This window comes from Pristiophorus japonicus, chromosome 21 (genome assembly GCF_044704955.1).
Source record: "Pristiophorus japonicus isolate sPriJap1 chromosome 21, sPriJap1.hap1, whole genome shotgun sequence".
Lineage (NCBI taxonomy): Eukaryota > Metazoa > Chordata > Chondrichthyes > Pristiophoridae > Pristiophorus > Pristiophorus japonicus.
Genome location: NC_091997.1, coordinates 41,326,995 through 41,350,730, shown reverse-complemented (window position 1 = coordinate 41,350,730; position 23,736 = coordinate 41,326,995). Strand labels below are relative to the sequence as shown.

The 23,736-nt window shown below is 44.9% G+C and overlaps 16 non-coding genes across 16 annotated transcripts; all 16 read right to left on the bottom strand.

Annotated features, from left to right (window-relative positions):
- Positions 1–717: 717 nt before the first annotated feature.
- Positions 718–789, bottom strand: trnac-gca (transfer RNA cysteine (anticodon GCA)). The gene has a single exon. It is a non-coding gene; the product is annotated as a tRNA-Cys (tRNA).
- A 1,456-nt stretch (positions 790–2,245) lies between these two features.
- trnac-gca (transfer RNA cysteine (anticodon GCA)) lies at positions 2,246–2,317 on the bottom strand. Its single transcript has one exon. It is a non-coding gene; the product is annotated as a tRNA-Cys (tRNA).
- A 1,456-nt stretch (positions 2,318–3,773) lies between these two features.
- Positions 3,774–3,845, bottom strand: trnac-gca (transfer RNA cysteine (anticodon GCA)). Its single transcript has one exon. It is a non-coding gene; the product is annotated as a tRNA-Cys (tRNA).
- Positions 3,846–5,301: 1,456 nt separating this feature from the next.
- Positions 5,302–5,373, bottom strand: trnac-gca (transfer RNA cysteine (anticodon GCA)). The gene has a single exon. It is a non-coding gene; the product is annotated as a tRNA-Cys (tRNA).
- A 1,456-nt stretch (positions 5,374–6,829) lies between these two features.
- On the bottom strand, positions 6,830–6,901 carry trnac-gca (transfer RNA cysteine (anticodon GCA)). Its single transcript has one exon. It is a non-coding gene; the product is annotated as a tRNA-Cys (tRNA).
- A 1,456-nt stretch (positions 6,902–8,357) lies between these two features.
- trnac-gca (transfer RNA cysteine (anticodon GCA)) lies at positions 8,358–8,429 on the bottom strand. The gene has a single exon. It is a non-coding gene; the product is annotated as a tRNA-Cys (tRNA).
- A 1,456-nt stretch (positions 8,430–9,885) lies between these two features.
- Positions 9,886–9,957, bottom strand: trnac-gca (transfer RNA cysteine (anticodon GCA)). Its single transcript has one exon. It is a non-coding gene; the product is annotated as a tRNA-Cys (tRNA).
- Positions 9,958–11,413: 1,456 nt separating this feature from the next.
- On the bottom strand, positions 11,414–11,485 carry trnac-gca (transfer RNA cysteine (anticodon GCA)). Its single transcript has one exon. It is a non-coding gene; the product is annotated as a tRNA-Cys (tRNA).
- A 1,456-nt stretch (positions 11,486–12,941) lies between these two features.
- On the bottom strand, positions 12,942–13,013 carry trnac-gca (transfer RNA cysteine (anticodon GCA)). Its single transcript has one exon. It is a non-coding gene; the product is annotated as a tRNA-Cys (tRNA).
- A 1,456-nt stretch (positions 13,014–14,469) lies between these two features.
- trnac-gca (transfer RNA cysteine (anticodon GCA)) lies at positions 14,470–14,541 on the bottom strand. Its single transcript has one exon. It is a non-coding gene; the product is annotated as a tRNA-Cys (tRNA).
- Positions 14,542–15,997: 1,456 nt separating this feature from the next.
- Positions 15,998–16,069, bottom strand: trnac-gca (transfer RNA cysteine (anticodon GCA)). Its single transcript has one exon. It is a non-coding gene; the product is annotated as a tRNA-Cys (tRNA).
- Positions 16,070–17,525: 1,456 nt separating this feature from the next.
- On the bottom strand, positions 17,526–17,597 carry trnac-gca (transfer RNA cysteine (anticodon GCA)). Its single transcript has one exon. It is a non-coding gene; the product is annotated as a tRNA-Cys (tRNA).
- A 1,456-nt stretch (positions 17,598–19,053) lies between these two features.
- Positions 19,054–19,125, bottom strand: trnac-gca (transfer RNA cysteine (anticodon GCA)). Its single transcript has one exon. It is a non-coding gene; the product is annotated as a tRNA-Cys (tRNA).
- Positions 19,126–20,581: 1,456 nt separating this feature from the next.
- Positions 20,582–20,653, bottom strand: trnac-gca (transfer RNA cysteine (anticodon GCA)). Its single transcript has one exon. It is a non-coding gene; the product is annotated as a tRNA-Cys (tRNA).
- Positions 20,654–22,109: 1,456 nt separating this feature from the next.
- On the bottom strand, positions 22,110–22,181 carry trnac-gca (transfer RNA cysteine (anticodon GCA)). The gene has a single exon. It is a non-coding gene; the product is annotated as a tRNA-Cys (tRNA).
- A 1,456-nt stretch (positions 22,182–23,637) lies between these two features.
- On the bottom strand, positions 23,638–23,709 carry trnac-gca (transfer RNA cysteine (anticodon GCA)). Its single transcript has one exon. It is a non-coding gene; the product is annotated as a tRNA-Cys (tRNA).
- Positions 23,710–23,736: the final 27 nt, after the last annotated feature.

Here is a 23,736-nt window from a genome sequence, read left to right as displayed (position 1 = left end):
GGGTACCTTTCAAGCCGAGCCAGATATTCACCCAATCCTCACAATGCCGCACTCCATGCCCACAGCCTCATTCCCGGCACAAGGTCATTAACATATGGGGGAAGGTCTCGCTGGCCTGTGCTTCAGATTAATGCCCGTCTGGGGACAAAACCCTGCTGTGCGAGAAAGAGATGGTTCGTCCACTGCCAGTGGAAAGTTTTCAAACTCAATATAAATCTCCCACTTTTCTTGGTGCACTGCTTCGCTCTGACAATGCTTCCCTACTCTGCTTGCTCTATTCATCCACTGAGCCTCAGTGGTAGCACTCACAGTACTGAGTCAAAAGTTTGTGGGTTCAAGCTCACCCACTCTAAAGACGTGAGCACCCAACCCAGGCTAAGACTTCAGTTTCATACAGACGGAAGTGCTGCCTATTGCAGGGGCCATTTTTCAGATGATATGTGAAAATGAGGCCTTGCCTGCCTTGTCAGGTGATCATAAAAGATCTCACGGCACTAATTGAAGGTCAGCTGAGATGTCCTGGGCTGAACCAGCAAGCAAAGCAGATTGTGTTTTCATTAATCCCACTGCAGTTTGTGGGAGCTTGCTGTTTGCAACCACTTGCTCGTTGCCTCCATCACCAAAAATCCAATCGACCTCCATCACCACTTGTGGTGAATAGTGCTTATGGTCACTGAGGAGCACAGAATCATTGGTTGTGCAACATGAATGACTCTGAGGGGGCATCTGGATTTGATCCAGGGACCTCTTGATCTGCAGTCAAATGCTCTACTACTGAGCTATACCCCCAGGCACAGGCTAATGTGCTTGTGTTCATCATACAATGTTGCATAGTGCAGAAAACCACAAGGTAAATGAAAAAATGGCCGAATTCAAGGAATTACAAAGTCATGCTAATCGTTGCTTTAAAAAGTCGCTCGACTTTCTTTCAAAAATGGCAAAAACATTTATGCAGTGTGAATTTTCAGCTCTTCAAAATCATCAATGATTTTCACATTGGAAATAAAATTGTTTGCAGTTGCACAAGGATCAGTAACCAGAGGACACAAATTTAAGGTGATTGACAAAAGAACAAGAGGCGACATCACAAAACATTTGCTGACAAATTGAGCTCTTGTGATCTGGAATCCACTGCCTGCACGTGTGATGGAAGCAGATTCAATAGTAACTTTCAATAGGAAATTCCTGAAAGGGATCCATCAACAGGGAAACAGAAGGGGAGTGCGATTAATTACACAGCTCTGCCAAACACACAACACAGGCAAAATGGGAAAAATGTTCGCCTTGAAAGCGATATCAATCCAGGATAATTATGGACACGGTGAAGAGGAAGGTATGTGTAGGTTAGATTTATTGTGATAGGATAGGAGTTCATGAGAGGGAACATGGATACAAACCAGGGACCTCTTGAGGTGCAGTCAAATGCTCCAGCCCCTCTCAGATAACAAGTGTCCCATGAGCTTCAATGCAAATTAACTAACAGATATCACCATGAGCTTTCCGCACAAGGTCCAGCCTTTCTTCATTGGGGCACCTTTCAAGCCGAGCCAGATATTCACCCAATCCTCACAATGCCGCACTCCATGCCCACAGCCTCATTCCCGGCACAAGGTCATTAACATATGGGGGAAGGTCTCGCTGGCCTGTGCTTCAGATTAATGCCCGTCTGGGGACAAAACCCTGCTGTGCGAGAAAGAGATGGTTCGTCCACTGCCAGTGGAAAGTTTTCAAACTCAATATAAATCTCCCACTTTTCTTGGTGCACTGCTTCGCTCTGACAATGCTTCCCTACTCTGCTTGCTCTATTCATCCACTGAGGCTCAGTGGTAGCACTCACAGTACTGAGTCAAAAGTTTGTGGGTTCAAGCTCACCCACTCTAAAGACGTGAGCACCCAACCCAGGCTAAGACTTCAGTTTCATACAGACGGAAGTGCTGCCTATTGCAGGGGCCATTTGTCAGATGATATGTGAAAATGAGGCCTTGCCTGCCTTGTCAGGTGATCATAAAAGATCTCACGGCACTAATTGAAGGTCAGCTGAGATGTCCTGGGCTGAACCAGCAAGCAAAGCAGATTGTGTTTTCATTAATCCCACTGCAGTTTGTGGGAGCTTGCTGTTTGCAACCACTTGCTCGCTGCCTCCATCACCAAAAATCCAATCGACCTTCATCACCACTTGTGGTGAATAGTGCTTATGGTCACTGAGGAGCACAGAATGATTGGTTGTGCAACATGAATGACTCTGAGGGGGCATCTGGATTTGAACCAGGGACCTCTTGATCTGCAGTCAAATGCTCTACCACTGAGCTATACCCCCAGGCACAGGCTAATGTGCTTGTGTTCATCATACAATGTTGCATAGTGCAGAAAACCACAAGGTAAATGAAAAAATGGCCGAATTCAAGGAATTACAAAGTCATGCTAATCGTTGCTTTAAAAAGTCGCTCGACTTTCTTTCAAAAATGGCAAAAACATTTATGCAGTGTGAATTTTCAGCTCTTCAAAATCATCAATGATTTTCACATTGGAAATAAAATTGTTTGCAGTTGCACAAGGATCAGTAACCAGAGGACACAAATTTAAGGTGATTGACAAAAGAACAAGAGGCGACATCACAAAACATTTGCTGACAAATTGAGCTCTTGTGATCTGGAATCCACTGCCTGCACGTGTGATGGAAGCAGATTCAATAGTAACTTTCAATAGGAAATTCCTGAAAGGGATCCATCAACAGGGAAACAGAAGGGGAGTGCGATTAATTACACAGCTCTGCCAAACACACAACACAGGCAAAATGGGAAAAATGTTCGCCTTGAAAGCGATATCAATCCAGGATAATTATGGACACGGTGAAGAGGAAGGTATGTGTAGGTTAGATTTATTGTGATAGGATAGGAGTTCATGAGAGGGAACATGGATACAAACCAAGGACCTCTTGAGGTGCAGTCAAATGCTCCAGCCCCTCTCAGATAACAAGTGTCCCATGAGCTTCAATGCAAATTAACTAACAGATATCACCAAAAGCTTTCCGCACAAGGTCCAGCCTTTCTTCATTGGGGCACCTTTCAAGCCGAGCCAGATATTCACCCAATCCTCACAATGCCGCACTCCATGCCCACAGCCTCATTCCCGGCACAAGGTCATTAACATATGGGGGAAGGTCTCGCTGGCCTGTGCTTCAGATTAATGCCCGTCTGGGGACAAAACCCTGCTGTGCGAGAAAGAGATGGTTCGTCCACTGCCAGTGGAAAGTTTTCAAACTCAATATAAATCTCCCACTTTTCTTGGTGCACTGCTTCGCTCTGACAATGCTTCCCTACTCTGCTTGCTCTATTCATCCACTGAGGCTCAGTGGTAGCACTCACAGTACTGAGTCAAAAGTTTGTGGGTTCAAGCTCACCCACTCTAAAGACGTGAGCACCCAACCCAGGCTAAGACTTCAGTTTCATACAGACGGAAGTGCTGCCTATTGCAGGGGCCATTTTTCAGATGATATGTGAAAATGAGGCCTTGCCTGCCTTGTCAGGTGATCATAAAAGATCTCACGGCACTAATTGAAGGTCAGCTGAGATGTCCTGGGCTGAACCAGCAAGCAAAGCAGATTGTGTTTTCATTAATCCCACTGCAGTTTGTGGGAGCTTGCTGTTTGCAACCACTTGCTCGTTGCCTCCATCACCAAAAATCCAATCGACCTCCATCACCACTTGTGGTGAGTAGTGCTTATGGTCACTGAGGTGCACAGAATGATTGAATGTGCAACATGAATGACTCTGAGGGGGCATCTGGATTTGAACCAGGGACCTCTTGATCTGCAGTCAAATGCTCTACCACTGAGCTATACCCCCAGGCACAGGCTAATGTGCTTGTGTTCATCATACAATGTTGCATAGTGCAGAAAACCACAAGGTAAATGAAAAAATGGCCGAATTCAAGGAATTACAAAGTCATGCTAATCGTTGCTTTAAAAAGTCGCTCGACTTTCTTTCAAAAATGGCAAAAACATTTATGCAGTGTGAATTTTCAGCTCTTCAAAATCATCAATGATTTTCACATTGGAAATAAAATTGTTTGCAGTTGCACAAGGATCAGTAACCAGAGGACACAAATTTAAGGTGATTGACAAAAGAACAAGAGGCGACATCACAAAACATTTGCTGACAAATTGAGCTCTTGTGATCTGGAATCCACTGCCTGCACGTGTGATGGAAGCAGATTCAATAGTAACTTTCAATAGGAAATTCCTGAAAGGGATCCATCAACAGGGAAACAGAAGGGGAGTGCGATTAATTACACAGCTCTGCCAAACACACAACACAGGCAAAATGGGAAAAATGTTCGCCTTGAAAGCGATATCAATCCAGGATAATTATGGACACGGTGAAGAGGAAGGTATGTGTAGGTTAGATTTATTGTGATAGGATAGGAGTTCATGAGAGGGAACATGGATACAAACCAAGGACCTCTTGAGGTGCAGTCAAATGCTCCATCCCCTCTCAGATAACAAGTGTCCCATGAGCTTCAATGCAAATTAACTAACAGATATCACCATGAGCTTTCCGCACAAGGTCCAGCCTTTCTTCATTGGGGCACCTTTCAAGCCGAGCCAGATATTCACCCAATCCTCACAATGCCGCACTCCATGCCCACAGCCTCATTCCCGGCACAAGGTCATTAACATATGGGGGAAGGTCTCGCTGGCCTGTGCTTCAGATTAATGCCCGTCTGGGGACAAAACCCTGCTGTGCGAGAAAGAGATGGTTCGTCCACTGCCAGTGGAAAGTTTTCAAACTCAATATAAATCTCCCACTTTTCTTGGTGCACTGCTTCGCTCTGACAATGCTTCCCTACTCTGCTTGCTCTATTCATCCACTGAGGCTCAGTGGTAGCACTCACAGTACTGAGTCAAAAGTTTGTGGGTTCAAGCTCACCCACTCTAAAGACGTGAGCACCCAACCCAGGCTAAGACTTCAGTTTCATACAGACGGAAGTGCTGCCTATTGCAGGGGCCATTTGTCAGATGATATGTGAAAATGAGGCCTTGCCTGCCTTGTCAGGTGATCATAAAAGATCTCACGGCACTAATTGAAGGTCAGCTGAGATGTCCTGGGCTGAACCAGCAAGCAAAGCAGATTGTGTTTTCATTAATCCCACTGCAGTTTGTGGGAGCTTGCTGTTTGCAACCACTTGCTCGCTGCCTCCATCACCAAAAATCCAATCGACCTTCATCACCACTTGTGGTGAATAGTGCTTATGGTCACTGAGGAGCACAGAATGATTGGTTGTGCAACATGAATGACTCTGAGGGGGCATCTGGATTTGAACCAGGGACCTCTTGATCTGCAGTCAAATGCTCTACTACTGAGCTATACCCCCAGGCACAGGCTAATGTGCTTGTGTTCATCATACAATGTTGCATAGTGCAGAAAACCACAAGGTAAATGAAAAAATGGCCGAATTCAAGGAATTACAAAGTCATGCTAATCGTTGCTTTAAAAAGTCGCTCGACTTTCTTTCAAAAATGGCAAAAACATTTATGCAGTGTGAATTTTCAGCTCTTCAAAATCATCAATGATTTTCACATTGGAAATAAAATTGTTTGCAGTTGCACAAGGATCAGTAACCAGAGGACACAAATTTAAGGTGATTGACAAAAGAACAAGAGGCGACATCACAAAACATTTGCTGACAAATTGAGCTCTTGTGATCTGGAATCCACTGCCTGCACGTGTGATGGAAGCAGATTCAATAGTAACTTTCAATAGGAAATTCCTGAAAGGGATCCATCAACAGGGAAACAGAAGGGGAGTGCGATTAATTACACAGCTCTGCCAAACACACAACACAGGCAAAATGGGAAAAATGTTCGCCTTGAAAGCGATATCAATCCAGGATAATTATGGACACGGTGAAGAGGAAGGTATGTGTAGGTTAGATTTATTGTGATAGGATAGGAGTTCATGAGAGGGAACATGGATACAAACCAGGGACCTCTTGAGGTGCAGTCAAATGCTCCAGCCCCTCTCAGATAACAAGTGTCCCATGAGCTTCAATGCAAATTAACTAACAGATATCACCATGAGCTTTCCGCACAAGGTCCAGCCTTTCTTCATTGGGGCACCTTTCAAGCCGAGCCAGATATTCACCCAATCCTCACAATGCCGCACTCCATGCCCACAGCCTCATTCCCGGCACAAGGTCATTAACATATGGGGGAAGGTCTCGCTGGCCTGTGCTTCAGATTAATGCCCGTCTGGGGACAAAACCCTGCTGTGCGAGAAAGAGATGGTTCGTCCACTGCTAGTGGAATGTTTTCAAACTCAATATAAATCTCCCACTTTTCTTGGTGCACTGCTTCGCTCTGACAATGCTTCCCTAGTCTGCTTGCTCTATTCATCCACTGAGGCTCAGTGGTAGCACTCACAGTACTGAGTCAAAAGTTTGTGGGTTCAAGCTCACCCACTCTAAAGACGTGAGCACCCAACCCAGGCTAAGACTTCAGTTTCATATAGACGGAAGTGCTGCCTATTGCAGGGGCCATTTTTCAGATGATATGTGAAAATGAGGCCTTGCCTGCCTTGTCAGGTGATCATAAAAGATCTCACGGCACTAATTGAAGGTCAGCTGAGATGTCCTGGGCTGAACCAGCAAGCAAAGCAGATTGTGTTTTCATTAATCCCACTGCAGTTTGTGGGAGCTTGCTGTTTGCAACCACTTGCTCGTTGCCTCCATCACCAAAAATCCAATCGACCTCCATCACCACTTGTGGTGAATAGTGCTTATGGTCACTGAGGAGCACAGAATGATTGGTTGTGCAACATGAATGACTCTGAGGGGGCATCTGGATTTGAACCAGGGACCTCTTGATCTGCAGTCAAATGCTCTACCACTGAGCTATACCCCCAAGCACAGGCTAATGTGCTTGTGTTCATCATACAATGTTGCATAGTGCAGAAAACCACAAGGTAAATGAAAAAATGGCCGAATTCAAGGAATTACAAAGTCATGCTAATCGTTGCTTTAAAAAGTCGCTCGACTTTCTTTCAAAAATGGCAAAAACATTTATGCAGTGTGAATTTTCAGCTCTTCAAAATCATCAATGATTTTCACATTGGAAATAAAATTGTTTGCAGTTGCACAAGGATCAGTACCCAGAGGACACAAATTTAAGGTGATTGACAAAAGAACAAGAGGCGACATCACAAAACATTTGCTGACAAATTGAGCTCTTGTGATCTGGAATCCACTGCCTGCACGTGTGATGGAAGCAGATTCAATAGTAACTTTCAATAGGAAATTCCTGAAAGGGATCCATCAACAGGGAAACAGAAGGGGAGTGCGATTAATTACACAGCTCTGCCAAACACACAACACAGGCAAAATGGGAAAAATGTTCGCCTTGAAAGCGATATCAATCCAGGATAATTATGGACACGGTGAAGAGGAAGGTATGTGTAGGTTAGATTTATTGTGATAGGATAGGAGTTCATGAGAGGGAACATGGATACAAACCAGGGACCTCTTGAGGTGCAGTCAAATGCTCCAGCCCCTCTCAGATAACAAGTGTCCCATGAGCTTCAGTGCAAATTAACTAACAGATATCACCATGAGCTTTCCGCACAAGGTCCAGCCTTTCTTCATTGGGGTACCTTTCAAGCCGAGCCAGATATTCACCCAATCCTCACAATGCCGCACTCCATGCCCACAGCCTCATTCCCGGCACAAGGTCATTAACATATGGGGGAAGGTCTCGCTGGCCTGTGCTTCAGATTAATGCCCGTCTGGGGACAAAACCCTGCTGTGCGAGAAAGAGATGGTTCGTCCACTGCCAGTGGAAAGTTTTCAAACTCAATATAAATCTCCCACTTTTCTTGGTGCACTGCTTCGCTCTGACAATGCTTCCCTACTCTGCTTGCTCTATTCATCCACTGAGCCTCAGTGGTAGCACTCACAGTACTGAGTCAAAAGTTTGTGGGTTCAAGCTCACCCACTCTAAAGACGTGAGCACCCAACCCAGGCTAAGACTTCAGTTTCATACAGACGGAAGTGCTGCCTATTGCAGGGGCCATTTTTCAGATGATATGTGAAAATGAGGCCTTGCCTGCCTTGTCAGGTGATCATAAAAGATCTCACGGCACTAATTGAAGGTCAGCTGAGATGTCCTGGGCTGAACCAGCAAGCAAAGCAGATTGTGTTTTCATTAATCCCACTGCAGTTTGTGGGAGCTTGCTGTTTGCAACCACTTGCTCGTTGCCTCCATCACCAAAAATCCAATCGACCTCCATCACCACTTGTGGTGAATAGTGCTTATGGTCACTGAGGAGCACAGAATCATTGGTTGTGCAACATGAATGACTCTGAGGGGGCATCTGGATTTGAACCAGGGACCTCTTGATCTGCAGTCAAATGCTCTACTACTGAGCTATACCCCCAGGCACAGGCTAATGTGCTTGTGTTCATCATACAATGTTGCATAGTGCAGAAAACCACAAGGTAAATGAAAAAATGGCCGAATTCAAGGAATTACAAAGTCATGCTAATCGTTGCTTTAAAAAGTCGCTCGACTTTCTTTCAAAAATGGCAAAAACATTTATGCAGTGTGAATTTTCAGCTCTTCAAAATCATCAATGATTTTCACATTGGAAATAAAATTGTTTGCAGTTGCACAAGGATCAGTAACCAGAGGACACAAATTTAAGGTGATTGACAAAAGAACAAGAGGCGACATCACAAAACATTTGCTGACAAATTGAGCTCTTGTGATCTGGAATCCACTGCCTGCACGTGTGATGGAAGCAGATTCAATAGTAACTTTCAATAGGAAATTCCTGAAAGGGATCCATCAACAGGGAAACAGAAGGGGAGTGCGATTAATTACACAGCTCTGCCAAACACACAACACAGGCAAAATGGGAAAAATGTTCGCCTTGAAAGCGATATCAATCCAGGATAATTATGGACACGGTGAAGAGGAAGGTATGTGTAGGTTAGATTTATTGTGATAGGATAGGAGTTCATGAGAGGGAACATGGATACAAACCAGGGACCTCTTGAGGTGCAGTCAAATGCTCCAGCCCCTCTCAGATAACAAGTGTCCCATGAGCTTCAATGCAAATTAACTAACAGATATCACCATGAGCTTTCCGCACAAGGTCCAGCCTTTCTTCATTGGGGCACCTTTCAAGCCGAGCCAGATATTCACCCAATCCTCACAATGCCGCACTCCATGCCCACAGCCTCATTCCCGGCACAAGGTCATTAACATATGGGGGAAGGTCTCGCTGGCCTGTGCTTCAGATTAATGCCCGTCTGGGGACAAAACCCTGCTGTGCGAGAAAGAGATGGTTCGTCCACTGCTAGTGGAATGTTTTCAAACTCAATATAAATCTCCCACTTTTCTTGGTGCACTGCTTCGCTCTGACAATGCTTCCCTAGTCTGCTTGCTCTATTCATCCACTGAGGCTCAGTGGTAGCACTCACAGTACTGAGTCAAAAGTTTGTGGGTTCAAGCTCACCCACTCTAAAGACGTGAGCACCCAACCCAGGCTAAGACTTCAGTTTCATATAGACGGAAGTGCTGCCTATTGCAGGGGCCATTTTTCAGATGATATGTGAAAATGAGGCCTTGCCTGCCTTGTCAGGTGATCATAAAAGATCTCACGGCACTAATTGAAGGTCAGCTGAGATGTCCTGGGCTGAACCAGCAAGCAAAGCAGATTGTGTTTTCATTAATCCCACTGCAGTTTGTGGGAGCTTGCTGTTTGCAACCACTTGCTCGTTGCCTCCATCACCAAAAATCCAATCGACCTCCATCACCACTTGTGGTGAATAGTGCTTATGGTCACTGAGGAGCACAGAATGATTGGTTGTGCAACATGAATGACTCTGAGGGGGCATCTGGATTTGAACCAGGGACCTCTTGATCTGCAGTCAAATGCTCTACCACTGAGCTATACCCCCAAGCACAGGCTAATGTGCTTGTGTTCATCATACAATGTTGCATAGTGCAGAAAACCACAAGGTAAATGAAAAAATGGCCGAATTCAAGGAATTACAAAGTCATGCTAATCGTTGCTTTAAAAAGTCGCTCGACTTTCTTTCAAAAATGGCAAAAACATTTATGCAGTGTGAATTTTCAGCTCTTCAAAATCATCAATGATTTTCACATTGGAAATAAAATTGTTTGCAGTTGCACAAGGATCAGTACCCAGAGGACACAAATTTAAGGTGATTGACAAAAGAACAAGAGGCGACATCACAAAACATTTGCTGACAAATTGAGCTCTTGTGATCTGGAATCCACTGCCTGCACGTGTGATGGAAGCAGATTCAATAGTAACTTTCAATAGGAAATTCCTGAAAGGGATCCATCAACAGGGAAACAGAAGGGGAGTGCGATTAATTACACAGCTCTGCCAAACACACAACACAGGCAAAATGGGAAAAATGTTCGCCTTGAAAGCGATATCAATCCAGGATAATTATGGACACGGTGAAGAGGAAGGTATGTGTAGGTTAGATTTATTGTGATAGGATAGGAGTTCATGAGAGGGAACATGGATACAAACCAGGGACCTCTTGAGGTGCAGTCAAATGCTCCAGCCCCTCTCAGATAACAAGTGTCCCATGAGCTTCAGTGCAAATTAACTAACAGATATCACCATGAGCTTTCCGCACAAGGTCCAGCCTTTCTTCATTGGGGTACCTTTCAAGCCGAGCCAGATATTCACCCAATCCTCACAATGCCGCACTCCATGCCCACAGCCTCATTCCCGGCACAAGGTCATTAACATATGGGGGAAGGTCTCGCTGGCCTGTGCTTCAGATTAATGCCCGTCTGGGGACAAAACCCTGCTGTGCGAGAAAGAGATGGTTCGTCCACTGCCAGTGGAAAGTTTTCAAACTCAATATAAATCTCCCACTTTTCTTGGTGCACTGCTTCGCTCTGACAATGCTTCCCTACTCTGCTTGCTCTATTCATCCACTGAGCCTCAGTGGTAGCACTCACAGTACTGAGTCAAAAGTTTGTGGGTTCAAGCTCACCCACTCTAAAGACGTGAGCACCCAACCCAGGCTAAGACTTCAGTTTCATACAGACGGAAGTGCTGCCTATTGCAGGGGCCATTTTTCAGATGATATGTGAAAATGAGGCCTTGCCTGCCTTGTCAGGTGATCATAAAAGATCTCACGGCACTAATTGAAGGTCAGCTGAGATGTCCTGGGCTGAACCAGCAAGCAAAGCAGATTGTGTTTTCATTAATCCCACTGCAGTTTGTGGGAGCTTGCTGTTTGCAACCACTTGCTCGTTGCCTCCATCACCAAAAATCCAATCGACCTCCATCACCACTTGTGGTGAATAGTGCTTATGGTCACTGAGGAGCACAGAATCATTGGTTGTGCAACATGAATGACTCTGAGGGGGCATCTGGATTTGAACCAGGGACCTCTTGATCTGCAGTCAAATGCTCTACTACTGAGCTATACCCCCAGGCACAGGCTAATGTGCTTGTGTTCATCATACAATGTTGCATAGTGCAGAAAACCACAAGGTAAATGAAAAAATGGCCGAATTCAAGGAATTACAAAGTCATGCTAATCGTTGCTTTAAAAAGTCGCTCGACTTTCTTTCAAAAATGGCAAAAACATTTATGCAGTGTGAATTTTCAGCTCTTCAAAATCATCAATGATTTTCACATTGGAAATAAAATTGTTTGCAGTTGCACAAGGATCAGTAACCAGAGGACACAAATTTAAGGTGATTGACAAAAGAACAAGAGGCGACATCACAAAACATTTGCTGACAAATTGAGCTCTTGTGATCTGGAATCCACTGCCTGCACGTGTGATGGAAGCAGATTCAATAGTAACTTTCAATAGGAAATTCCTGAAAGGGATCCATCAACAGGGAAACAGAAGGGGAGTGCGATTAATTACACAGCTCTGCCAAACACACAACACAGGCAAAATGGGAAAAATGTTCGCCTTGAAAGCGATATCAATCCAGGATAATTATGGACACGGTGAAGAGGAAGGTATGTGTAGGTTAGATTTATTGTGATAGGATAGGAGTTCATGAGAGGGAACATGGATACAAACCAGGGACCTCTTGAGGTGCAGTCAAATGCTCCAGCCCCTCTCAGATAACAAGTGTCCCATGAGCTTCAATGCAAATTAACTAACAGATATCACCATGAGCTTTCCGCACAAGGTCCAGCCTTTCTTCATTGGGGCACCTTTCAAGCCGAGCCAGATATTCACCCAATCCTCACAATGCCGCACTCCATGCCCACAGCCTCATTCCCGGCACAAGGTCATTAACATATGGGGGAAGGTCTCGCTGGCCTGTGCTTCAGATTAATGCCCGTCTGGGGACAAAACCCTGCTGTGCGAGAAAGAGATGGTTCGTCCACTGCTAGTGGAATGTTTTCAAACTCAATATAAATCTCCCACTTTTCTTGGTGCACTGCTTCGCTCTGACAATGCTTCCCTAGTCTGCTTGCTCTATTCATCCACTGAGGCTCAGTGGTAGCACTCACAGTACTGAGTCAAAAGTTTGTGGGTTCAAGCTCACCCACTCTAAAGACGTGAGCACCCAACCCAGGCTAAGACTTCAGTTTCATATAGACGGAAGTGCTGCCTATTGCAGGGGCCATTTTTCAGATGATATGTGAAAATGAGGCCTTGCCTGCCTTGTCAGGTGATCATAAAAGATCTCACGGCACTAATTGAAGGTCAGCTGAGATGTCCTGGGCTGAACCAGCAAGCAAAGCAGATTGTGTTTTCATTAATCCCACTGCAGTTTGTGGGAGCTTGCTGTTTGCAACCACTTGCTCGTTGCCTCCATCACCAAAAATCCAATCGACCTCCATCACCACTTGTGGTGAATAGTGCTTATGGTCACTGAGGAGCACAGAATGATTGGTTGTGCAACATGAATGACTCTGAGGGGGCATCTGGATTTGAACCAGGGACCTCTTGATCTGCAGTCAAATGCTCTACCACTGAGCTATACCCCCAAGCACAGGCTAATGTGCTTGTGTTCATCATACAATGTTGCATAGTGCAGAAAACCACAAGGTAAATGAAAAAATGGCCGAATTCAAGGAATTACAAAGTCATGCTAATCGTTGCTTTAAAAAGTCGCTCGACTTTCTTTCAAAAATGGCAAAAACATTTATGCAGTGTGAATTTTCAGCTCTTCAAAATCATCAATGATTTTCACATTGGAAATAAAATTGTTTGCAGTTGCACAAGGATCAGTAACCAGAGGACACAAATTTAAGGTGATTGACAAAAGAACAAGAGGCGACATCACAAAACATTTGCTGACAAATTGAGCTCTTGTGATCTGGAATCCACTGCCTGCACGTGTGATGGAAGCAGATTCAATAGTAACTTTCAATAGGAAATTCCTGAAAGGGATCCATCAACAGGGAAACAGAAGGGGAGTGCGATTAATTACACAGCTCTGCCAAACACACAACACAGGCAAAATGGGAAAAATGTTCGCCTTGAAAGCGATATCAATCCAGGATAATTATGGACACGGTGAAGAGGAAGGTATGTGTAGGTTAGATTTATTGTGATAGGATAGGAGTTCATGAGAGGGAACATGGATACAAACCAGGGACCTCTTGAGGTGCAGTCAAATGCTCCAGCCCCTCTCAGATAACAAGTGTCCCATGAGCTTCAATGCAAATTAACTAACAGATATCACCATGAGCTTTCCGCACAAGGTCCAGCCTTTCTTCATTGGGGCACCTTTCAAGCCGAGCCAGATATTCACCCAATCCTCACAATGCCGCACTCCATGCCCACAGCCTCATTCCCGGCACAAGGTCATTAACATATGGGGGAAGGTCTCGCTGGCCTGTGCTTCAGATTAATGCCCGTCTGGGGACAAAACCCTGCTGTGCGAGAAAGAGATTGTTCGTCCACTGCCAGTGGAATGTTTTCAAACTCAATATAAATCTCCCACTTTTCTTGGTGCACTGCTTCGCTCTGACAATGCTTCCCTACTCTGCTTGCTCTATTCATCCACTGAGGCTCAGTGGTAGCACTCACAGTACTGAGTCAAAAGTTTGTGGGTTCAAGCTCACCCACTCTAAAGACGTGAGCACCCAACCCAGGCTAAGACTTCAGTTTCATATAGACGGAAGTGCTGCCTATTGCAGGGGCCATTTTTCAGATGATATGTGAAAATGAGGCCTTGCCTGCCTTGTCAGGTGATCATAAAAGATCTCACGGCACTAATTGAAGGTCAGCTGAGATGTCCTGGGCTGAACCAGCAAGCAAAGCAGATTGTGTTTTCATTAATCCCACTGCAGTTTGTGGGAGCTTGCTGTTTGCAACCACTTGCTCGTTGCCTCCATCACCAAAAATCCAATCGACCTCCATCACCACTTGTGGTGAATAGTGCTTATGGTCACTGAGGAGCACAGAATGATTGGTTGTGCAACATGAATGACTCTGAGGGGGCATCTGGATTTGAACCAGGGACCTCTTGATCTGCAGTCAAATGCTCTACCACTGAGCTATACCCCCAGGCACAGGCTAATGTGCTTGTGTTCATCATACAATGTTGCATAGTGCAGAAAACCACAAGGTAAATGAAAAAATGGCCGAATTCAAGGAATTACAAAGTCATGCTAATCGTTGCTTTAAAAAGTCGCTCGACTTTCTTTCAAAAATGGCAAAAACATTTATGCAGTGTGAATTTTCAGCTCTTCAAAATCATCAATGATTTTCACATTGGAAATAAAATTGTTTGCAGTTGCACAAGGATCAGTAACCAGAGGACACAAATTTAAGGTGATTGACAAAAGAACAAGAGGCGACATCACAAAACATTTGCTGACAAATTGAGCTCTTGTGATCTGGAATCCACTGCCTGCACGTGTGATGGAAGCAGATTCAATAGTAACTTTCAATAGGAAATTCCTGAAAGGGATCCATCAACAGGGAAACAGAAGGGGAGTGCGATTAATTACACAGCTCTGCCAAACACACAACACAGGCAAAATGGGAAAAATGTTCGCCTTGAAAGCGATATCAATCCAGGATAATTATGGACACGGTGAAGAGGAAGGTATGTGTAGGTTAGATTTATTGTGATAGGATAGGAGTTCATGAGAGGGAACATGGATACAAACCAAGGACCTCTTGAGGTGCAGTCAAATGCTCCAGCCCCTCTCAGATAACAAGTGTCCCATGAGCTTCAATGCAAATTAACTAACAGATATCACCAAGAGCTTTCCGCACAAGGTCCAGCCTTTCTTCATTGGGGCACCTTTCAAGCCGAGCCAGATATTCACCCAATCCTCACAATGCCGCACTCCATGCCCACAGCCTCATTCCCGGCACAAGGTCATTAACATATGGGGGAAGGTCTCGCTGGCCTGTGCTTCAGATTAATGCCCGTCTGGGGACAAAACCCTGCTGTGCGAGAAAGAGATGGTTCGTCCACTGCCAGTGGAAAGTTTTCAAACTCAATATAAATCTCCCACTTTTCTTGGTGCACTGCTTCGCTCTGACAATGCTTCCCTAGTCTGCTTGCTCTATTCATCCACTGAGGCTCAGTGGTAGCACTCACAGTACTGAGTCAAAAGTTTGTGGGTTCAAGCTCACCCACTCTAAAGACGTGAGCACCCAACCCAGGCTAAGACTTCAGTTTCATACAGACGGAAGTGCTGCCTATTGCAGGGGCCATTTTTCAGATGATATGTGAAAATGAGGCCTTGCCTGCCTTGTCAGGTGATCATAAAAGATCTCACGGCACTAATTGAAGGTCAGCTGAGATGTCCTGGGCTGAACCAGCAAGCAAAGCAGATTGTGTTTTCATTAATCCCACTGCAGTTTGTGGGAGCTTGCTGTTTGCAACCACTTGCTCGTTGCCTCCATCACCAAAAATCCAATCGACCTCCATCACCACTTGTGATGAATAGTGCTTATGGTCACTGAGGAGCACAGAATGATTGGTTGTGCAACATGAATGACTCTGAGGGGGCATCTGGATTTGAACCAGGGACCTCTTGATCTGCAGTCAAATGCTCTACCACTGAGCTATACCCCCAGGCACAGGCTGATGTGCTTGTGTTCATCATACAATGTTGCATAGTGCAGAAAACCACAAGGTAAATGAAAAAATGGCCGAATTCAAGGAATTACAAAGTCATGCTAATCGTTGCTTTAAAAAGTCGCTCGACTTTCTTTCAAAAATGGCAAAAACATTTATGCAGTGTGAATTTTCAGCTCTTCAAAATCATCAATGATTTTCACATTGGAAATAAAATTGTTTGCAGTTGCACAAGGATCAGTACCCAGAGGACACAAATTTAAGGTGATTGACAAAAGAACAAGAGGCGACATCACAAAACATTTGCTGACAAATTGAGCTCTTGTGATCTGGAATCCACTGCCTGCACGTGTGATGGAAGCAGATTCAATAGTAACTTTCAATAGGAAATTCCTGAAAGGGATCCATCAACAGGGAAACAGAAGGGGAGTGCGATTAATTACACAGCTCTGCCAAACACACAACACAGGCAAAATGGGAAAAATGTTCGCCTTGAAAGCGATATCAATCCAGGATAATTATGGACACGGTGAAGAGGAAGGTATGTGTAGGTTAGATTTATTGTGATAGGATAGGAGTTCATGAGAGGGAACATGGATACAAACCAGGGACCTCTTGAGGTGCAGTCAAATGCTCCAGCCCCTCTCAGATAACAAGTGTCCCATGAGCTTCAATGCAAATTAACTAACAGATATCACCATGAGCTTTCCGCACAAGGTCCAGCCTTTCTTCATTGGGGTACCTTTCAAGCCGAGCCAGATATTCACCCAATCCTCACAATGCCGCACTCCATGCCCACAGCCTCATTCCCGGCACAAGGTCATTAACATATGGGGGAAGGTCTCGCTGGCCTGTGCTTCAGATTAATGCCCGTCTGGGGACAAAACCCTGCTGTGCGAGAAAGAGATGGTTCGTCCACTGCCAGTGGAAAGTTTTCAAACTCAATATAAATCTCCCACTTTTCTTGGTGCACTGCTTCGCTCTGACAATGCTTCCCTACTCTGCTTGCTCTATTCATCCACTGAGGCTCAGTGGTAGCACTCACAGTACTGAGTCAAAAGTTTGTGGGTTCAAGCTCACCCACTCTAAAGACGTGAGCACCCAACCCAGGCTAAGACTTCAGTTTCATACAGACGGAAGTGCTGCCTATTGCAGGGGCCATTTTTCAGATGATATGTGAAAATGAGGCCTTGCCTGCCTTGTCAGGTGATCATAAAAGATCTCACGGCACTAATTGAAGGTCAGCTGAGATGTCCTGGGCTGAACCAGCAAGCAAAGCAGATTGTGTTTTCATTAATCCCACTGCAGTTTGTGGGAGCTTGCTGTTTGCAACCACTTGCTCGTTGCCTCCATCACCAAAAATCCAATCGACCTCCATCACCACTTGTGATGAATAGTGCTTATGGTCACTGAGGAGCACAGAATGATTGGTTGTGCAACATGAATGACTCTGAGGGGGCATCTGGATTTGAACCAGGGACCTCTTGATCTGCAGTCAAATGCTCTACTACTGAGCTATACCCCCAGGCACAGGCTAATGTGCTTGTGTTCATCATACAATGTTGCATAGTGCAGAAAACCACAAGGTAAATGAAAAAATGGCCGAATTCAAGGAATTACAAAGTCATGCTAATCGTTGCTTTAAAAAGTCGCTCGACTTTCTTTCAAAAATGGCAAAAACATTTATGCAGTGTGAATTTTCAGCTCTTCAAAATCATCAATGATTTTCACATTGGAAATAAAATTGTTTGCAGTTGCACAAGGATCAGTAACCAGAGGACACAAATTTAAGGTGATTGACAAAAGAACAAGAGGCGACATCACAAAACATTTGCTGACAAATTGAGCTCTTGTGATCTGGAATCCACTGCCTGCACGTGTGATGGAAGCAGATTCAATAGTAACTTTCAATAGGAAATTCCTGAAAGGGATCCATCAACAGGGAAACAGAAGGGGAGTGCGATTAATTACACAGCTCTGCCAAACACACAACACAGGCAAAATGGGAAAAATGTTCGCCTTGAAAGCGATATCAATCCAGGATAATTATGGACACGGTGAAGAGGAAGGTATGTGTAGGTTAGATTTATTGTGATAGGATAGGAGTTCATGAGAGGGAACATGGATACAAACCAGGGACCTCTTGAGGTGCAGTCAAATGCTCCAGCCCCTCTCAGATAACAAGTGTCCCATGAGCTTCAATGCAAATTAACTAACAGATATCACCATGAGCTTTCCGCACAAGGTCCAGCCTTTCTTCATTGGGGCACCTTTCAAGCCGAGCCAGATATTCACCCAATCCTCACAATGCCGCACTCCATGCCCACAGCCTCATTCCCGGCACAAGGTCATTAACATATGGGGGAAGGTCTCGCTGGCCTGTGCTTCAGATTAATGCCCGTCTGGGGACAAAACCCTGCTGTGCGAGAAAGAGATGGTTCGTCCACTGCTAGTGGAATGTTTTCAAACTCAATATAAATCTCCCACTTTTCTTGGTGCACTGCTTCGCTCTGACAATGCTTCCCTAGTCTGCTTGCTCTATTCATCCACTGAGGCTCAGTGGTAGCACTCACAGTACTGAGTCAAAAGTTTGTGGGTTCAAGCTCACCCACTCTAAAGACGTGAGCACCCAACCCAGGCTAAGACTTCAGTTTCATATAGACGGAAGTGCTGCCTATTGCAGGGGCCATTTTTCAGATGATATGTGAAAATGAGGCCTTGCCTGCCTTGTCAGGTGATCATAAAAGATCTCACGGCACTAATTGAAGGTCAGCTGAGATGTCCTGGGCTGAACCAGCAAGCAAAGCAGATTGTGTTTTCATTAATCCCACTGCAGTTTGTGGGAGCTTGCTGTTTGCAACCACTTGCTCGTTGCCTCCATCACCAAAAATCCAATCGACCTCCATCACCACTTGTGGTGAATAGTGCTTATGGTCACTGAGGAGCACAGAATGATTGGTTGTGCAACATGAATGACTCTGAGGGGGCATCTGGATTTGAACCAGGGACCTCTTGATCTGCAGTCAAATGCTCTACCACTGAGCTATACCCCCAGGCACAGGCTGATGTGCTTGTGTTCATCATACAATGTTGCATAGTGCAGAAAACCACAAGGTAAATGAAAAAATGGCCGAATTCAAGGAATTACAAAGTCATGCTAATCGTTGCTTTAAAAAGTCGCTCGACTTTCTTTCAAAAATGGCAAAAACATTTATGCAGTGTGAATTTTCAGCTCTTCAAAATCATCAATGATTTTCACATTGGAAATAAAATTGTTTGCAGTTGCACAAGGATCAGTACCCAGAGGACACAAATTTAAGGTGATTGACAAAAGAACAAGAGGCGACATCACAAAACATTTGCTGACAAATTGAGCTCTTGTGATCTGGAATCCACTGCCTGCACGTGTGATGGAAGCAGATTCAATAGTAACTTTCAATAGGAAATTCCTGAAAGGGATCCATCAACAGGGAAACAGAAGGGGAGTGCGATTAATTACACAGCTCTGCCAAACACACAACACAGGCAAAATGGGAAAAATGTTCGCCTTGAAAGCGATATCAATCCAGGATAATTATGGACACGGTGAAGAGGAAGGTATGTGTAGGTTAGATTTATTGTGATAGGATAGGAGTTCATGAGAGGGAACATGGATACAAACCAGGGACCTCTTGAGGTGCAGTCAAATGCTCCAGCCCCTCTCAGATAACAAGTGTCCCATGAGCTTCAATGCAAATTAACTAACAGATATCACCATGAGCTTTCCGCACAAGGTCCAGCCTTTCTTCATTGGGGTACCTTTCAAGCCGAGCCAGATATTCACCCAATCCTCACAATGCCGCACTCCATGCCCACAGCCTCATTCCCGGCACAAGGTCATTAACATATGGGGGAAGGTCTCGCTGGCCTGTGCTTCAGATTAATGCCCGTCTGGGGACAAAACCCTGCTGTGCGAGAAAGAGATGGTTCGTCCACTGCCAGTGGAAAGTTTTCAAACTCAATATAAATCTCCCACTTTTCTTGGTGCACTGCTTCGCTCTGACAATGCTTCCCTACTCTGCTTGCTCTATTCATCCACTGAGGCTCAGTGGTAGCACTCACAGTACTGAGTCAAAAGTTTGTGGGTTCAAGCTCACCCACTCTAAAGACGTGAGCACCCAACCCAGGCTAAGACTTCAGTTTCATACAGACGGAAGTGCTGCCTATTGCAGGGGCCATTTTTCAGATGATATGTGAAAATGAGGCCTTGCCTGCCTTGTCAGGTGATCATAAAAGATCTCACGGCACTAATTGAAGGTCAGCTGAGATGTCCTGGGCTGAACCAGCAAGCAAAGCAGATTGTGTTTTCATTAATCCCACTGCAGTTTGTGGGAGCTTGCTGTTTGCAACCACTTGCTCGTTGCCTCCATCACCAAAAATCCAATCGACCTCCATCACCACTTGTGATGAATAGTGCTTATGGTCACTGAGGAGCACAGAATGATTGGTTGTGCAACATGAATGACTCTGAGGGGGCATCTGGATTTGAACCAGGGACCTCTTGATCTGCAGTCAAATGCTCTACTACTGAGCTATACCCCCAGGCACAGGCTAATGTGCTTGTGTTCATCATACAATGTTGCATAGTGCAGAAAACCACAAGGTAAATGAAAAAATGGCCGAATTCAAGGAATTACAAAGTCATGCTAATCGTTGCTTTAAAAAGTCGCTCGACTTTCTTTCAAAAATGGCAAAAACATTTATGCAGTGTGAATTTTCAGCTCTTCAAAATCATCAATGATTTTCACATTGGAAATAAAATTGTTTGCAGTTGCACAAGGATCAGTAACCAGAGGACACAAATTTAAGGTGATTGACAAAAGAACAAGAGGCGACATCACAAAACATTTGCTGACAAATTGAGCTCTTGTGATCTGGAATCCACTGCCTGCACGTGTGATGGAAGCAGATTCAATAGTAACTTTCAATAGGAAATTCCTGAAAGGGATCCATCAACAGGGAAACAGAAGGGGAGTGCGATTAATTACACAGCTCTGCCAAACACACAACACAGGCAAAATGGGAAAAATGTTCGCCTTGAAAGCGATATCAATCCAGGATAATTATGGACACGGTGAAGAGGAAGGTATGTGTAGGTTAGATTTATTGTGATAGGATAGGAGTTCATGAGAGGGAACATGGATACAAACCAGGGACCTCTTGAGGTGCAGTCAAATGCTCCAGCCCCTCTCAGATAACAAGTGTCCCATGAGCTTCAATGCAAATTAACTAACAGATATCACCATGAGCTTTCCGCACAAGGTCCAGCCTTTCTTCATTGGGGCACCTTTCAAGCCGAGCCAGATATTCACCCAATCCTCACAATGCCGCACTCCATGCCCACAGCCTCATTCCCGGCACAAGGTCATTAACATATGGGGGAAGGTCTCGCTGGCCTGTGCTTCAGATTAATGCCCGTCTGGGGACAAAACCCTGCTGTGCGAGAAAGAGATGGTTCGTCCACTGCTAGTGGAATGTTTTCAAACTCAATATAAATCTCCCACTTTTCTTGGTGCACTGCTTCGCTCTGACAATGCTTCCCTAGTCTGCTTGCTCTATTCATCCACTGAGGCTCAGTGGTAGCACTCACAGTACTGAGTCAAAAGTTTGTGGGTTCAAGCTCACCCACTCTAAAGACGTGAGCACCCAACCCAGGCTAAGACTTCAGTTTCATATAGACGGAAGTGCTGCCTATTGCAGGGGCCATTTTTCAGATGATATGTGAAAATGAGGCCTTGCCTGCCTTGTCAGGTGATCATAAAAGATCTCACGGCACTAATTGAAGGTCAGCTGAGATGTCCTGGGCTGAACCAGCAAGCAAAGCAGATTGTGTTTTCATTAATCCCACTGCAGTTTGTGGGAGCTTGCTGTTTGCAACCACTTGCTCGTTGCCTCCATCACCAAAAATCCAATCGACCTCCATCACCACTTGTGGTGAATAGTGCTTATGGTCACTGAGGAGCACAGAATGATTGGTTGTGCAACATGAATGACTCTGAGGGGGCATCTGGATTTGAACCAGGGACCTCTTGATCTGCAGTCAAATGCTCTACCACTGAGCTATACCCCCAGGCACAGGCTGATGTGCTTGTGTTCATCATACAATGTTGCATAGTGCAGAAAACCACAAGGTAAATGAAAAAATGGCCGAATTCAAGGAATTACAAAGTCATGCTAATCGTTGCTTTAAAAAGTCGCTCGACTTTCTTTCAAAAATGGCAAAAACATTTATGCAGTGTGAATTTTCAGCTCTTCAAAATCATCAATGATTTTCACATTGGAAATAAAATTGTTTGCAGTTGCACAAGGATCAGTACCCAGAGGACACAAATTTAAGGTGATTGACAAAAGAACAAGAGGCGACATCACAAAACATTTGCTGACAAATTGAGCTCTTGTGATCTGGAATCCACTGCCTGCACGTGTGATGGAAGCAGATTCAATAGTAACTTTCAATAGGAAATTCCTGAAAGGGATCCATCAACAGGGAAACAGAAGGGGAGTGCGATTAATTACACAGCTCTGCCAAACACACAACACAGGCAAAATGGGAAAAATGTTCGCCTTGAAAGCGATATCAATCCAGGATAATTATGGACACGGTGAAGAGGAAGGTATGTGTAGGTTAGATTTATTGTGATAGGATAGGAGTTCATGAGAGGGAACATGGATACAAACCAGGGACCTCTTGAGGTGCAGTCAAATGCTCCAGCCCCTCTCAGATAACAAGTGTCCCATGAGCTTCAATGCAAATTAACTAACAGATATCACCATGAGCTTTCCGCACAAGGTCCAGCCTTTCTTCATTGGGGTACCTTTCAAGCCGAGCCAGATATTCACCCAATCCTCACAATGCCGCACTCCATGCCCACAGCCTCATTCCCGGCACAAGGTCATTAACATATGGGGGAAGGTCTCGCTGGCCTGTGCTTCAGATTAATGCCCGTCTGGGGACAAAACCCTGCTGTGCGAGAAAGAGATGGTTCGTCCACTGCCAGTGGAAAGTTTTCAAACTCAATATAAATCTCCCACTTTTCTTGGTGCACTGCTTCGCTCTGACAATGCTTCCCTACTCTGCTTGCTCTATTCATCCACTGAGGCTCAGTGGTAGCACTCACAGTACTGAGTCAAAAGTTTGTGGGTTCAAGCTCACCCACTCTAAAGACGTGAGCACCCAACCCAGGCTAAGACTTCAGTTTCATACAGACGGAAGTGCTGCCTATTGCAGGGGCCATTTTTCAGATGATATGTGAAAATGAGGCCTTGCCTGCCTTGTCAGGTGATCATAAAAGATCTCACGGCACTAATTGAAGGTCAGCTGAGATGTCCTGGGCTGAACCAGCAAGCAAAGCAGATTGTGTTTTCATTAATCCCACTGCAGTTTGTGGGAGCTTGCTGTTTGCAACCACTTGCTCGTTGCCTCCATCACCAAAAATCCAATCGACCTCCATCACCACTTGTGATGAATAGTGCTTATGGTCACTGAGGAGCACAGAATGATTGGTTGTGCAACATGAATGACTCTGAGGGGGCATCTGGATTTGAACCAGGGACCTCTTGATCTGCAGTCAAATGCTCTACTACTGAGCTATACCCCCAGGCACAGGCTAATGTGCTTGTGTTCA